Source organism: Macrobrachium rosenbergii, chromosome 14, assembly GCF_040412425.1.
Source record: "Macrobrachium rosenbergii isolate ZJJX-2024 chromosome 14, ASM4041242v1, whole genome shotgun sequence".
NCBI lineage: Eukaryota > Metazoa > Arthropoda > Malacostraca > Decapoda > Palaemonidae > Macrobrachium > Macrobrachium rosenbergii.
Window position 1 is genome coordinate 18,003,219 of NC_089754.1, and position 17,970 is coordinate 18,021,188.

Genomic DNA, 17,970 nt, shown 5'->3' on the forward strand with positions numbered 1-17,970 from the left:
GATAGATGTAAGTGACAGGGACGTAAACAGCGTGGTTTCACATGAAATGTGACCAAGAATAAACGGAACTGCTTATTTTCGTCAAACGTCGTTCGTTCGTTGCGGCATTTGGGAGTGGTCATAGCCAGCAGAGATTCACTTACAGTCCAGATGCAGGCGAGGAGCGCGATGCATGCCCGTATAATGGGACATAAACTAATAAAAGTGTTTGGCCATCAGTAGTAAACGTAATGACTTTGATGTTATTTTTGATGGACTGCTGGTCATTTTTATTTCAGCTAAACAATTTTAGTCAACATTCTCGCTAAAGTGGATGCGGTTTGTGACTTTTGTTTGTGTCTGTTTCTAAATATACCCGTTGGGGAAGTTGGAAGGAAGGTCTAAGCATCGCTTGTTTGTTTATTAGCTTATTTTTGTATTTTGTTAAACAAAAGTAAAATGCATACCGCGCGCGAACACAAACACACTTATACACATATACTGTACATACACACACACATACCGTATATATATGTGTGTGTCACTTATACACGCGTGACTTCTTAATATTCACAAATTTAAAGCCATAAATCTTTTGTTATCTAATCCACTATACCTGGGAATAACTTGCATCCAAATGGAATTATAACTGATAACTCTCTTGATTGTCCGGTGGTCAAAGTCACTGTATCGTTGTTCCTAAACCAAAGGCCCAGTTTCGAATCCTGGCCGTCGCAGAAGCACTTATCAGTAATTACCTTTAGATGTAAATTATTTCTAAGATATAGTGAATTCGATATTAAAAGATATTTGAGGCTCAGATTACACGTATGCAAAATATGGCCCAAATGTTACTTGAAATTTGATTATGGATTGAACTGACGATTTTTATGATTGGATCGATGGCACTATATCCAATCGCGGATGGATTCTACAGATATTACTCAACGTTAGAATTTGGCTGGGAATCTCTTCATATTTGAAATAGGCCTTAATTATATAATAATGATGTCTTGCAAACAGGTATTTCTTTATAAACTTTAAACTAGTATGTCATGTTAATAATTCACTTATCTTGACTGTAGTTTAGTCATGAAATATTTGCTATGGAGGAAATTTATTGAATGAATGCTATCAGCGTTATGTATATTAAAAGGATATTTAAAAGTTAAAGGTTAACATTGAGAGTCTATATAAAATTTCAGCCTATAAGTGAAGCCTGAAGGCAACACAGAGATTCTGAACTGAACTTTAACATAGAAAGACTGACTGAACTTTAACATAGAAAGACTGACTGAACTTTAACATAGAAAGAATGATGACTTGGAGGTCTGAAGTGAGCTTCTCGTTGTTTTGTTATCTGCAGTATGAAACTGAAATGAACACCACCTCATTTCAGTGAAAAATGAAACCAGGGTTGAGTATCGGCTATGAACTCTTCGCCCTTTTTTTTTTTTTTTATTTTAAGATCTAAACGACTGCTGTATTGAGTTTGAATTACTTTCTCTTGCTGATGTCAACAACTTGACAAGACTATGTATATTAACTTTTTTTTTTAATATTGTAACGACTTATCCAGATGACTGACAGTTTATCAGTTGTTAGTCACTGTGTCCACATCAACCTCTGTAGACACGAGATAAGGCCACTTCAATGAAAAAGAGCAAATGAATTTGAATAACGTTACAGTTATTCCGTCTTACTTTCTGCTTCTGAACCGTAGTGAGGTTTTTCAAGGTATACAATTCTTATCAATAAAGCCACCGAAGGGTTCAGCGTTAGCCAGATTATGAATAAATGTATGAAATTCAGTGCAATATGATCAACTATTTTCGTTTTCTTCCATTTTTTCATGTAAGTTCTATCAACAGAGAGGATTTTCACTCATCCATGACGGGGCTTACAATATATGACCATGTTTCAAGGGATTATTTCTGACTTTTCTGCCTGTCTGTTGATCTGTTGATCTGAGAGAGAGAGAGAGAGAGAGAGAGAGAGAGAGAGAGAGAGAGAGAGAGAGAGAGACTGGATATTTATGTGCAGAATGCATAGTTTGATGGATGTAACACAGAAGCAACAAATTTTGCACTCGTAATGCTGAACAGACTGTGGAACGTCCTTCGTCTTTCATAACTTACTCTTTCTTGTTCCCTGTCTTCTATGGTGTCTGTGTCACATCTGTCTGTTCCGGTTGGGCTTCGCGTCTCAAACGCCTGTCTCTGTGGGTAAAGCTGACCGAGATGACCTTGCTGTATTTTAGCCGATCTTGACCTTGAAGAGACATTTTCCTCTGCGCTGTTCGGGATCTTTTTTATTTGAGCTCCGAGGCCAAAGGGAGGGGCACCCTAATGCCCTTTTCTAGCCAGACCCACAGAAAACTAGAAATAGAAGGAAAATAGAATGATGGGGCTCGACTTAGGGTGATGGGATTGTCTTTCCTCTTAAAAGATAAAGGTAGTCACTTAGGAAAAGCAGACGTGGAAGACGACTTCCAAAGCAGCTTGATTTTAAATCCAGCATTTCATGAATTAGCTCCACCTATTTCATCCCTAATGAGTTTACCTCAGCTCAGATTTACTGCAGTCATTGATTAGGTTATGTGGATAGAAACAACTGTGAAAAATACTTACTGTGAAAAGAATTTGGTTTAATAGGTAAAAAAGACGAAAGTAATTACTATAGCCCTGAAGGAAATAAATCTAACAACCGTTTGTTATCTGCATTAGAACGTAAAGTTATTTAAACCGGCTGGTCTGGTCCCTCTTAGTCGAATAAAACTGCCGAGGACTTCCGTACCAGACTCTGTCTTACAGAAATTTACAGGCGTTAAATTGAAATGCCTTCCACAGATCCCACTTTTAGAATGAGGCCTGCAGGGGATTATCTCAGGATATGAGGAATCCAGAATGAAAAGTATATTCTCCTGAGTTCTGAAGGCAGTCACAGTAAATAAAAAAAAATAAAAACAAAAATCAAATAGGGTGACTTTCACTTGATGGGAGTGTGTGTATTCTGTTGAATAAAGACCGTAATTTGTTCGGTGTTGGGGAAGGACGCTTCACGATGAATTAGGCGAAAGGGTGTCAGATTTTGTTATGTGCGTTTCGTATTAAAAATGACTCAACACTTCACTTTCACTCAGGTGGTAGATTATAACCTTATCCATATATATATACATTCATGCACTATATATATGAGTACACACACATATATATACATATATATACATATACATATACATGCATATACTATTAATGTTTGGGCTATATATTGCATATATAGGACGAGGGCATCAGCTTTCCATTAATGAATAAATAGATAAAAAAACACTTTCAAAAAGTATGCAGTGAACAAGTGATAGGTTCTTGAAAGTTTTCCCCTCATACGAGAAGGTAGAACTGAATACTTAAAAGCCTTTGACGTATACGTACAAATTAATGAATAGTATTGAATTTTTTTTAGTAGACGAACTTCCAGCAATTGTTATAACCTACCTACATTAATTTCTCATTTCCTAAGAGGTATATTTGCTCGTTTTCTACCAGTATCATTCAAGAGGATGCTCTCACAAGAGATACCTGATTTGATATCAGTCTTGTCTGGGTTACTGTAGCCTTGTTTTCCTACATAAAGAGCGAGAACGCACGTAAACAAGGGACTAACCGCATATAACATTCACTTATACCAGTTTACGAGCAGTAGGAGTCCTCTCTTTTGTATTCTGGAGTCTTAATCTTTTTTATTGAGGAAGAAGTTCTTTTGATTTGATTAGCTTTCTGTTGCCTGAACCTCAGCTAAATTCTCTACTTTCTTTTTTCCCGTTTTATTTCTGTGACGCTAGAAAGACTGCCAGCTGCGTTTCTGAATCTAAACATATTAAATCTGACCTAAGGAAGGAAACGGTCGGCAAGAAAAAGGTAGAATCTTGATGCGGGATTTTTTAGCGTCGCAGAAACCAGAAGGAAAATAAAAGATCCAGGGAAAGACGAAAAACGGGGAGAACAAGATGAGGACAGTAAAAATGTTTTAAAGCAAGTCTGTGAGCTGAATGCCAGAGTGGGCTAGTCTGAATCCTCAAGTGGAAGGGAAAAAAAACGTCACAGACTTGTTTTAAAAGATTTTAAATTCCTGCACCTTGTACTCGCCATCCTTTCTTTGTTCCAGCAATTTTTCTTTCCCCTTCCCTTCTTTGGTTTCTGCTGCCTCTGTCTAGAAGTTCCGCGAATCAGTTTCTGCGATCTGCTTCTATTTATAAGTGAAGTTTGAGATTTTCAAACCAGGAAGTCGAAGTGTCCAAGATTTCTTTTCCTGCCTTCAGGTGAACTTGAGTCCGTATTTTCTTTCACATGTATGTATGTATGTATGTATGTATGTATGTATGTATGTATGTATGTATGTATGTATGTATGTATGTATGTATGTATGCTTATGAGCTTTCATACAACGTAAATAAGTATATATATAAATTCATATAATATAATTATATATATACATATATTAATATATATATATATATATATATATATATATATATATATATATATATATATATATATATATATATATATATATATATATATATATATATATATATATCCTGACTGAAATTGCACGTCTTAAAACTTTGCCAATATTCCTGTAAGAGGTGGAATGGCTGCCCTTTGATATAATAAGGTTTGAGAGCTAAATTTCGAATGCCTGGTGGCATTCAGATGACATGTTACCAGATAATATCACAGTCATTCCTCATGTATAGATTTAATTTTTCCATTCTCTTAGAGAACAAGCAAGAGTCTAGTTAACTACCAAATCTCAATACCTTCGTTAATTTTTAATATTTTCCTAAGTTCGTCTGACATTTTTCTTGTCAGTTCTTATATCGCCTTCTCCGTTGCCTTTGATGCTACTGTATCTGAAAATCATCAACTTCATGAGGATAAATGAAAACTGCTTGTACTTGAAAATATTTGAAATGTTCTTTTCAATCTCGCGAACTCCATGGCCAAATGTTGCAGATCTCCCTATTCAAATCACTTTGGAATTTTATGGAAGACAGGTGGCCTTGAAAATTCAACACCTGAGATCTTAAAAATTTTTTCTCGAAACTTATGATGACAGACTGGGAGGCAGTTTGATTGTGAGCGTTGTCATATCTAGGAACACAATATCGGCACTGTCATTGCAGTACAGTCAGTGAAGTAAATGTAAGTTGGAACCATCAACAAAAACCTCATGGTTTTAGAAACACCACAAGAACCATGAGAAAGATACGTAATGCTTTGACCCAGAATTATTAATTTTTTAGGGAGGCTTATTATTTAAACATTAAACCTCATATTCTGAATCATACTGCAGTTACTGCACCGGCAAAACAAAATCCATGCAGGTGGTTTTTGTCCACAACCTTCCATTCTGACAAGTGCCTGTTTCAGGCTAAGCGAAATCAGAGATGCTTGGAAAACCACATTATCTTGTTTACTTGCCACTGTTCAGCTTCCTTTCTTCTCCTGCAATATAGGCAAATTGAATAATGGAAAAACATGCATTTTGTGTCATTTTAATTTTGTTGCTTATCATTCAGTTACCATTACTTAAGGGCTAATGATAAGAAAGAGCAAGGAAACGAGGTGGTATAAGGCCTGTAGGATGTTTCAGCAACAACAAAAAGGAAATCATCTTTACCTTTACTTGCTGTCTTAGTTAATATTATTATTTCATTAACACTAAATCAACATTTCCCCTGGAAACTGGGGATTGCATCTTGTTTCCTTCTTGCCCTCCGCCCTGTAGCTAATCCCTCATTCGACCTGCTTGTGACCAGACGGTGCATGACCTTTCGTGACTCGGCGCGGTTTCTGAAATAATTCGATTCAGCCGCCAAATTTCCTTGCGTCTTTGATGTGATCCGGATCTGGACATTTTGGAAAGACGGTGACTCGACTCCTTTCATCTTTTGTGCAGTTCGGTGATATCCGGACAAAACTCTGGTCTGTTTTCATGAGAGCTACGTTATTATCTTAGGTCTCATCTTTAATGTATCAGCCGTGACCGAAACCGCGGGCAAATTATTTACTTATGATTTTCTTGTTCGCCAGGCACAGGCAGTGTAATATTTTTATGCAGTCTCTCTCTCTCTCTCTCTCTCTCTCTCTCTCTCTCTCTCTCTCTCTCTCTCTCTCTCTCTCTCTCTCTCTCAAGGTATATCTGTTACTCCTTTGTGATGAGGAACCAATTTTAGGAGAACAACAAGATTCGTTCAAGAGTATTTAAATCTTTATGGATAAATACGAGTTGTAGATTTAGCCATTTTTAGCTACTAAAGAGAACGGTTTGGTCCGTTGATTTTTATACTTCATAAAAGATATTTTACACCATAAGCTGTTAAGGTTAAAACAGTAGATATTTAACAGTCTATCTATCTGTAAAACAGGAAAAACGCGATGTCAAAAACATCAGTCCACACGATAGCATAAGAGGGATACAGTGACATTCAGGCGATATCGTGAAACTTGGGTGATTCAGACGCTTGTTTTGACTGGCATGTGATTCCTACCGGGAGCCAACCGGGAACTCTTTTTAGTTTAAAATTTCGCCATTACATTGGAAAGTTTGGTGATACGGTCCATTCTGCAGATGCCGTGCTGACAGTAGCTGTTTCCACGATCATGTATGCAGACTCCGGACGGGTTGGGTCGTGTCTTTTCCGACGAATTCCAAGGACTAGCTTCCATCCTCTTTCTCTCTGAGATAAACACTTTTGCTCAAATTGCTCGAGAGAGAGAGAGAGAGAGAGAGAGAGAGAGAGAGAGAGAGAGAGAGAGAGAGAGAGAGAGAGAGGGGGCGGGGGAAGTTAGCCCTTTATATATGTTTCCACGCAATTCTTTCTGGAATTTTCTAATATGTTCTTGATTTGAGAACCGTTCATTCTGCTTTTTTTCATTACCTGTACAAGATCTGCTTTACTGTGATACATCATATATCCGACGTGAAGAAACATTCAACCACTTCATACGTCTAGCCGTCACTGAAGGCTCATCAGTAACACATCGACCACCCCCCTCAGCACAGACTGTACATCTCATCCCTGTCTTGCTTGCATCCTATTACATATATGCCTATCATCCGAGAGAGAGAGAGAGAGAGAGAGAGAGAGAGAGAGAGAGAGAGAGAGAGAGAGACTGTACATCTCATCCCTGTCTTGTTCGCATCTTATTACAGATGGCTATCATCTAGAGAGAGAGAGAGAGAGAGAGAGAGAGAGAGAGAGAGAGAGAGAGAGAGAGGGGCTGTCCATCTCATCCCTGTCTTGCTTGCATCCTATTACATTTGTCTATCACCTAAAAAAGAGAGAGAGAGAGAGAGAGAGAGAGAGAGAGAGAGAGAGAGAGAGAGAGAGAGAGAGAGAGAGAGAGAGACTGTCCATCTAATCCCTTTCTTGCTCGCATCCCATTACACATATATGTCTATCATCTAAGAGAGAGAGAGAGAGAGAGAGAGAGAGAGAGAGAGAGAGAGAGAGAGAGAGTCCTCCTGCTTATCTTCTGCCCTTGACTGCGTTCCATGTTAGGTGTTGTGAGACAACAATGGCGCTGAATGATTTGCCTCCACACTACGAGATCAAATTAGATTGTCTCGTACCTTTTGCATGCGATCAAAGTTCAACGCTGCCACACGTGAGCGCCCAAGCTTATATAGTATGGTGTAAAGCTAGATGCCTCGGAGCCTCAGTATGGATGCGCTCATGCATGCCTGTGGGATATGCATAATACTTGTTCCTATGAACACATGAAAATATCTATGTTTCATTCCTTCTGCTCGCTTAGACAAGCATATATCTACCTCCTCTAAAAGGAAAATGGTAAATAGCGTATATATATATATATATATATATATATATATATATATATATATATATATATATATATATATATATATATATATATATATATATATAATATATATATATTTATGTACATGTGTATACATATTATATATATATATATATATATATATATATATATATATATATATGTATAATGTATATTTGGAAGATCTAATAATAGATTTCCATTGATATCTTTGAAGTGTGCATGACTATGACAGCGAATTTTCAGTACATTTTTGAAGCCTGGTTGTAATTTTTCCTTATGTTAATTTGTCTTCATGTCTGATATCCGTCTATAACTCTATATATAATAAAAAAATTCTGACATCTGTCTACATATAATAAAAATAAATACACAGTCACATCCACACAATATAAAATTATACATATATATATATATATATATATATATATATAGATATACATATACATATATATATATATATATATATATATATATATATATATATATATATATATATATATATATATATATATAGATTATATGTACATGTGCTATAGTGTTTTTGAAAGTATATAGTAACTTTAGTCGGTGCAACATCAAAAGAATATAGGTTAAGGTCACTACTGTTTTAACAAACGGCTGTGGAGTACATTTGAATCATGGGCAGGGCAGCTTGCGTGTATTGTACGATTCCCTTTTGCGTAAGTTTCCTGGATTAGTACCTTGTCTTTTAAAGGGTCAGCTTTTGCGTTTTAGTATAACGTTACAGTATGCACGTTTGTTTGTGTGTGTCTGCGTCCGTGCGTCTGTGTGTCTATGTACAGCAGATATTTGAACGTCAAAGAACCTGGATACTTGTGCACGAGGTCTTGGTTACTTTCCTTGTGCACGACAGTCTGTTCATGAGCCTCTGAATGGACTTCTTGGTTCCAGTGCCTTAAACAACTTGTGTTTATCACTCCTTTGAAAATACTTATGGCTCAATGGTATCTCAGACGTCAAGTCGGAGTAATGGGCCAGGGAGAAACAGCTCGAGAAAGCAGCAAGCGGATTATGCCCATGTTTAGATGATGCTTCTTACTGGAACCATAGAACGCCTCCCATGAACGCTCCTGCCAAACTGTTTTTATATCATATTCTCAGCCAAGAGACTAGGAAGAGTCTATTCTTAACCAAGAGACTAGGAAAGGGTCTATTCTTAACCAAGAGGCTATATAAGAGACTAGGAAAGAGTCTATTCTTAACCAAGAGACTAGGAAAGGGTCTATTCTTAACCAAGAGACTATATAAGAGACTAGGAAAGAGTCTGTTCTTAACCAAGAGACTGTATAAGAGACTAGGAAAGAGTCTATTCTTAACCAAGAGACTAGGAAAGAGTCTATTCTTAACCAAGAGAAGGAAAGAGTCTATTCTTAACCAAGAGACTAGGAAAGAGTCTATTCTTAACCAAGAGACTAGGAGAGTCTACTGCTTTCTAGCATTACATGATCAACTTGCAGATGTTCCTCTTTGCTTTCTTCTGTTTATTGTTTTCTCAGTCTTTCAATATTTCCCATCTGGGATATCCACTGCGGACTTTTCATCGTTTTTCTTATCTGTTCTTTCCTTATATTTGCGTTGCACGATGTTATTATTTTAGGTTTTATTTTATTTATCTTTTCTCGCCATCAGTTGCCTTTCCAGTAGTCTCTCTCTCTCTCTTTGTGTGTGTGTGTGTGTGTGTCTGTGTGCTTGTCTCTGCTGCAATTGGTGAGTGTGTGACTGAAACGACGAGTGAGCTTGCTTCCATGCCTGATTTTCACCATGTTAAAGCTCAAGTGTTTCTCTCTCTCTCTCTCTCTCTCTCTCTCTCTCTCTCTCTCTCTCTCTCTCTCTCTCCTTCAGTTGGCGAATGCTTGTGTGACTAGAAGCACAAGCATGCCTGATTTCTACCATGTTAAAACACTAATAATAATCTCTCTCTCTCTCTCTCTCTCTCTCTCTCTCTCTCTCTCTCTCTCTCTCTCTCTCTCTCTCTCTCCATTCGGCTCTTGGTTGGTGAGTGACTGTAACGACAAGCAAGCAAGTGTGCTTTGATATCTGGTTTCCTCCATGTTAAAGCTCAAGTGCTCTCTCTCTCTCTCTCTCTCTCTCTCTCTCTCTCTCTCTCTCTCTCTCTCTCTCTCTGCTGTAATAGGTGAGTGTCTGTGTGACTGAAACGGTAAATATTCCTGGTTCCCGTCATGTTAAAGCTCAAATGCTCTCTCTCTCTCTCTCTCTCTCTCTCTCTCTCTCTCTCTCTCTCTCTCTCTCTCTCTCGTCTCGTCCGTAATTGGTCAGCGAACATGCCTGGTGCCTGTCACCATGATAATGTTAAGTTACTGGATTCCCTCTATTCTTTCTCATCTTTCTTCTGATCTCTCTCTCTCTCTCTCTCTCTCTCTCTCTCTCTCTCTCTTGCACATGGTCAGAGGATTCTTCTACTGGGTATTAAAAACTGGCGTCATATCTACTATGGTCATCGACGACCGGACTGAAACGGTGAGCGAATGTGATGTGATGCCTGGTTTCCACAATGCTATGGCTGTCTTTGCCCGGCCCTACTCTCTCTCTCTCTCTCTCTTCTCTCTCTCTCTCTCTCTCTCTCTCTCTCTCTCTTCTGAAATTGGTGCGTGGTTGACTGAGCCAAAGTGCGAACGTGGTTGGATGCCGGTTTCGACCATGCTCAACCCCACGAGTTCGTTGCTCTCTCTCTCTCTCTCTCTCTCTCTCTCTCTCTCTCTCTCTCTCTCTCTCTCTCTCTTTGGAATCGTGAGAGAGAAAGAGAGGCTCATGCAAGGCCTCTCTTTCTTTCTCACACAGTCAGTAATTATGTGTCTTTTAGAGAGAGAGAGAGAGAGAGAGAGAGAGAGAGAGAGAGAGAGAGAGAGAGAGCATATTATGATTTCGATCATAGTGTTTACACGACCAGAGAAAGGCCCTGGATATTTTGTAAAATCTTATGTAATAACGTAAACACATGACTACAAATTCAGAATCTGATTCTGCGTATGTGAATCTGACTCAGCCCTTTAATATACAAATGTATCTATCTATCTATCTATCTATCTATCTCTCTATATCTATTTTTCTACCAAACTGTGATGCACAGGTAATAGAGAATTCATAGCTATCTATTTATGGCGATGGCGTTCCAATATCTCCTCGCACAGCTTCAGACCCGAGCTCAGTCCCACGGAGGGGAATCTACTTGTAGCTGCTCCCTAAAAAAATAATTGTGTTTGTGTTGACCTAAGAAGTAATAATGTACCTGGTGGTTGTTTGATTGTTGTGGTAGCTGTAAGGCGGGTAAAGACTTTGGCCCAGTAATCTCATCCCCAAAAGTTGAATGAAAATCAGCCTTTCAAAAGGAAAATGCGTGTATATATAGTCTCTCTCTCTCTCTCTCTCTCTCTCTCTCTCTCTCTCTCTCTCTCTCTCTCTATATATATATATATATATATATATATATAAAATTACATATAATTATATATAAAACATACATATATATATATATATATATACTGTATAAATATACATATATATATATATATATATATATATATATATATATATATATATATGTATATATATAATACCTAATCTAATATATTAATGCTACACGAGTACAGCGTTTTAGAGAAGAAACTTTTCCTAAATTGTCTGTCATGCGATGATTAGGTGAAGATGAAAGGATTTTTCTGCAAGGGCTGTTGTATTTCTAATAATGAATTAATTGATTGACTTTGCTTTAACACTATTACTGGCCCTCACTATGGGGGACATGTCACTATAGTGCCTGCGAACCATACTTACAATATGTCTTCATTGCATTGGTATACAGTTCCTCGTTGGGAGAGTCGGTAGAGTTGTCGGCTAGCACTCGCTAGGCCCGAGTTCGAGTCTTCGGCCGGCCAATGAAGAATTAGAGGAATTTATTTCTGGTGATAGAAATTCATTTCTCGCTATGATGTGGTTCGGATTCCACAATAAGCTGTAGGTCCCGTTGCTACGTAACCAGTTGGTTCTTAGCCACGTAAAATAAATCTAATCCTTCGGGCCAGCCCTAGGAGAGCTGTTAGTCAGCTCAGTGGTCTGGTAAAACTAAGGTATACTTATCTTTGCATTGGTATATCTGCACCAGTGTCTGTGTGTAGGCCTACTTACTACTGTTTTTCGCCTGATTGCAGTCTAGGCACGTACAAACACACACAGTCACACACACACACACATACACACACACATACACACACACTTTCACGTATGTCGATGTTAAAGAAGCAAACGAAAGACAAACGTATCATGAAGAGATTTGCGAAGAGAGATCCGCAGCAAATACGCCTTTTTCTGACAACACAAGGGATTGAAATCAATATTCTGTAATCTATAATCTGGTGAAATACGCGCGTGATAATCTGCGGTTAGATTAAGAATACGAATGGTAAGTCGAGGATTAATCAGGGATTACAGGATTTCCATGTATTGATTAGAAGACGCCCGCAATCCCAGTGCCCTGAACTATCGATTACATCTGGCAGTGAAGTGGCACGTTGCAGCCCTTAATGGTTTATTGCATAGTTGGTCCCAGTCTCCGTCCCCACTCCAGTTCTTTGTTATTTGCTTGGTTAGTCCTTACTTGAGCTTGGACGCCTGCTTGTCTGTCCGTCTTTATGCGTCAAAGAAATACTCCTTTAAGAGTCTTTCCTTTGATGCGATTGTGTGGTTGACTTGAGTGTAGTATCTCCTGTACCTTATTCCCCATTTACTATTGTTTAATTCATTCCTCTCGTTGTTTAGTTCATATTGTGCTTCCATGCTCTTCTTATTCCAATGAAAATCTTGCTTGATATCCTACTCATCTAGAAAAGGGAGAATGAAATGAAGGTTTCAATCCGTTTTGAGGGTTCCGTAAGTGGCTTTTTGTCTACTGAAAATATGATGTCGAAGGTTGCTCTAATGTAAATACACTGAAACACTATGGCCCTCTCTTAATCTCATTTGCAGATAGTTCCTTAGGGATAATGAGTAACGATGGTTTTTTTTTACACAACTGAGAAACACTGTTTGGTTGCAGAGTGAATTCGCACGCGATTCGTGTGATACGTTTCAACAAAAGAAAATCAAGTTGATCTCTACACACAGAACGCTTCGTAAAGGGCAAATTGAACTAGAAATAAGCTAAGATTAAAATTAAATTCGATACAGATCATTCATTCTACGGTAGCTGTAGCCCAAACATTCTTCAACAGAAAGCTGGTTGCTCTCAGAATTCCCCGAAGCGCGCACGTGGGGAAAGGTGAACGTTTAAGACGGGAAACTTGAGGCAAAAAGGAAAAAAGAAAGGGAGGTAAAAAGACGGGGAATGTCCTCTCTTAGATTCCGCTTCTTACGGGAATTTCAACACGTCGCAAGTCTTGCTGTTAGGCAAATTATCGCCCATCCTCTGAATTTAAGTCTTCCCTCGGGCCTCGTTCCTTTTTCCGGGTGAGTGGGACGGTTTCCGAGGGCAAGGATGAGCCGCCTTTGGGGGAAAATCTTTGACTGACATTTTTACGCCATTATTTTTAACACGATTCCTGTTATTTTACTTGGAAATTGTTTTTGTGGTTTTCACTCACGGCTGCGTCTCAGTCTGGACAGTTTCGTTTTAATACCTTTATAAATCTTAACGACTGCAAGATTATTTCTCACCGCCATCGGTCTTTGAAATGAAATTAGTTTTCATATTCGAGTTCTGGGTATCCTTTTCTTTCGTCATAACACTTTTCTAGATTATTTTATACCTGTTTAAATTTTCTGCTTAATATTTTTTTTCTGAGTGCGATAAGATTCATTCACGCTTGTCTGGCGGTTCTTTGAAGTGACTGAATTTTTTCCGTTATATATCATCTACTATGGAGCTGTGTGAGATGACTATCAACTACTATGGAACTTTATTTGCCACTGTCAACTACTATGGAGCTGGGCCCACGTTCGACTCTCCGGCTGGCCAATGAAGAAATAGAGGAATTTATTTCTGGTGATAGAAATTAATTTCTCGGTATAATGTGGTTCGGATTCCACAACAAGCTGTAGGTCCCGTTGCTAGGTAACCAATTGGTTCTTAGCCACGTAAAATAAGTCTAATCCTTCGGGCCAGCCCTAGGAGAGCTGTTAATCAGCTCAGTGGTCTGGTTACACTAAGGTATAATTAATTAATTAACTACTATGGAGGCTCTTAGCCTTGAACAAGGAAGCATCTTATCGGTGCTTCGAATATCAACCTTTTCGTTAACCTTGTTAATGGTATACATTTTTTGATGTGCAATGTTCAAAAGGAGGGGGAACATAATGCCCTTGGCTAGCCCAGGCCCGAAGAAAGCGAGATTCAGGAAAAGAAAAGAAGAAAAGTTATAAGAATATGGAAAAAACAAGAAGCAGGAAGACTATTTTAAAGCGCCCTTGATCGAAGTAGTACCTGCTGAAAAGAGAGACGGTATCTTGCGTTGGATCAATGTATAGTTATGAATATTTTCACGTAATGTCTCGTAAACCTCAAATGAACTTTGTATTTACTTGTTTCCGGCAAATTTCATTATACTTGCTATGCCTGGTCTCTCTCTCCCTCGCGGTCTCTCTCTATCTCTCAACACACGTATATATATATATATATATATATATATATATATATATATATATATATATATATATATATATATATATATATATATATAATTATTTTTTTTATATTCCGGCCAGCTTACGATTTGACGACAAATACCAAATGACTTTTCGGCTTGTTTACCATCATTAACCGCCTGTTGTATTGATCTTCGGCCTGTTTACGTTTTAACTATCGGTGTACGGTAGCTAATTGGTCCCTCACGCCATTCCGCTCGGCCTGTGATTGGCCGAGGCCCAAATGTTACAAATCCTCGTTACTAATGTGACCTGGTGTCTGAAAATTAGGTGAAGTCCCAAAAATGTGCCGCAGAAAAATACTCAAAATCCGTTAATAAGGGAGAGAAGTAACAAAAGACTCGTTAACAAAGAACAAGGTTTATTATGTATAAGCAATTTATATATATATGGGAATGGAAAATGCACTAATCAGTCCTAAACTTATACCTAACTTAAGTATACGAGCTTAATCTAAGAATTTACAACCTAGAGCAAACCTTAAACCTATAGCAAAACTTTATCGTAAGACATAACAAATAGCAATTAAAGTAAATTCCATCAAATGAAATAATACATAAAAAAATCATAAATAAATCCAACACTCAAAATAAAGGCATAAAATATATACAATATAGTTGCTGTGGGTATTCACGTAGTACAAGGTGAGAAATGGGTCCTTCGTCTGATTGCAGTGAGAACAGGACTAATCTACCTACGTATGGTGCACAGTTACAGATCCCGGCCAGGCCCCCAAATGTGTGTATATACTGTATATATATATATATATATATATATATATATATATATATATATATATATATATATATATATATATATATATATATATATATATTATATATATATATATATATATATATATATATATATATATATATATACACACAAATAATTAATGTACCAATTAATGTTTGTAATGATGTATTTTCGTACTGATTTTAGTTCAGGGCTGATAAGATAGAGTAAAGTATTTTCAAATCAATACGATCATTCTTTTTAGATCAGCTTTCAAATATGCTGCTCGTACTCTTTGCGACTGACCAGCTAATCCTCGAAGGTCTCTTTGGTAAACCATAACTTTATGACTACAAACGACTGACTAAACTACGCTACCTAAATGCAGCGATCAATAGAGCAATCATTCACCCTATGATATTCTAGATTCAATAAGGAAATGTTAAAGTAGATTTTCAAGGTTTATGGCTGTATACTTCTTTTCTTGTGATTGGTCGGTCTAAGAATCCACACTCTACTATTCCTCGTTAGAGAGCCTCTCTTCTTCATTCCCCTTTAATAAAAAAAAGCAAATAGCATCAAGTCTAACTCAAGCATCAATTACACTGAAACCACCAAATGATCAACTTATCATTCTATCTACTGTTAATGTTTCATAATAACATAATAAAGGCTCCTTTACCTTAGACCCATGCAGCTCCGTCACTGAAACGTGATGACCATGAGGTCTCCCACCGAGGAAGCCCCTTGTCATCGCATGCTCATCAATTTCTGAAGCGAAGAAAATGTCACATGTCTTCCACTCCAGATGAGCATTATGCTCTCTTATTTTGGTCTTTTGACGATGATTTTCTTCTTAGGGAAATTGAAGGCTATTGTCATCGATATCTTCAGGAGTCCTCCCTCCCTTCCTTTCGGTGTAACAAAAGAGCTCCTTCTCTTTCACTGCCAGTGGCCCGCATCTCTCCAATAAATTTATATGACCGTTGCTCACTCGGTCGCTATTAAGCGATTTCCGCTAAGTGTAGCGTTCGCGAGCTCTGTCTGAGAAATTTTACGCGATGTCTTGTTGGTTCCTTTTTGACAGAAAGGTGTGAGGTGTTTATATTCAATGTCATGTATTCATTTATTTTATGTGGATGTGTGTATATAGCTACGCACACAGTCTCACACATATGTACCGTGTTCATATAGTTTTATGGTATCTATATTTAATTGTAAAAATATCAAGGTAACTTATTTACATTACGTTTATATGCAATTAATTAAGAAAGAAAAAACTTCGTGCCAGTTCTTTATTATAAGAGATGTTGTGCATGCTCCACATGGCAAGAGCATTTCTGCTCCCAAGAATTAATTTATCAATCTAAGAATTAGAAAACGAAAAAGCAAATGCCATTAATATTAACAATAAATCAAGTAATCTGGCACCAAAATCACCTCACATATTTTGCCAAGGACAATATATGAGTTATAACTCACTTGACTAAAGAATGCAAGAAGACGTTGCAACTTGCCTTTGGTTTGTGGTAGTTTTATTCACCTGAATTGGACTGTTGGCCATTATTTTGAAGGTTTAATATTGATTAGAATTGCAAGGTAGAAATCAGCGTTCTTCTAAAGCTCTCTTACATAGTTCATATTTTCCATATATATGAGTATATATATGTATGTACGTATGTTTACATACATATCTATCTATCTATCTATCTATCTATCTATATATATATATATATATATATATATATATATATCTATATATATATATATATATATATATATATATATATATATATATATATATATATATATATATTCAAATATATTTACATATATAATACATATGAATTTACGCACACACACACACACACACACATATATATATACTGTATATAAACAGATAATATAATATAATATACTACAATAACGGGATAGTAATCAGCTGAAAGTAATGCGGGACATCAGGTTTATCACGAGAGACTTCAAGATTATTTCTAGCCTCATAATTATTGAGATTCGATGTGAATCGAACAAAAGACCTAAATTAGCTTTTAGTTAAATTAAATCGACGAGCTTTGTACGATGTCATATTTGGTAGTGCTTCTAGTCGGGCCTCATTGCAATCATTACAGGATCTCTCCACTTGACTTTAGCTTGCTTTAAGACCATAGTAGTTCTCGTTGGACGGGTTGATCTAGTTCTCGGCTAGCACTCTGCTGAGCCCGAGTTCGCGTCTCCGGCTGGCCAATGAAGACTTAGAAGAATGTATTTCTGGTGATGGAAATTCATTTCTCGCTATAATGTGGTTCGGATTCCACAATTAAGCTGTAGGTCCCGTTGCTAGGTAACCACTTGGTTCTTAGCCACGTAAAATAAGTCTAATCCTTCGGGCCAGCCCTAGGGGAGCTGTTAATCAGCTCAGTGGTCTGGTTAAACATTAGGTATACTTACTTGAGACCATAGTTGTAGCGTCGCCAGCTTGTGGCATTAGATTAGTTACTATATCTGTTGAATTAACAATGGAAGACTGCTGCGTTGACAGAGATTTTTGGAGTCTTACAGAAAGTGTGACGCCGTCATACTTGTGGGACCGACCGAAAACGTCCTGGGCTTTCCCCTTCAATCGTAAATATTAAATGCTGACAGTTTCCTTTCGTCTTCCGTTGTGGAATATCTCTTCGTTTACCGATGTTTCAAAGATACTGAAATG

The 17,970-nt window shown here is 37.4% G+C and overlaps 1 protein-coding gene across 1 annotated transcript in view; it reads left to right on the forward strand.

The window, feature by feature from the left end:
- The window catches only part of Dscam4 (Down syndrome cell adhesion molecule 4), a 215,175-nt gene that overhangs the window by 29,468 nt on the left and 167,737 nt on the right, over positions 1-17,970 (forward strand). The window lies entirely within an intron of this gene.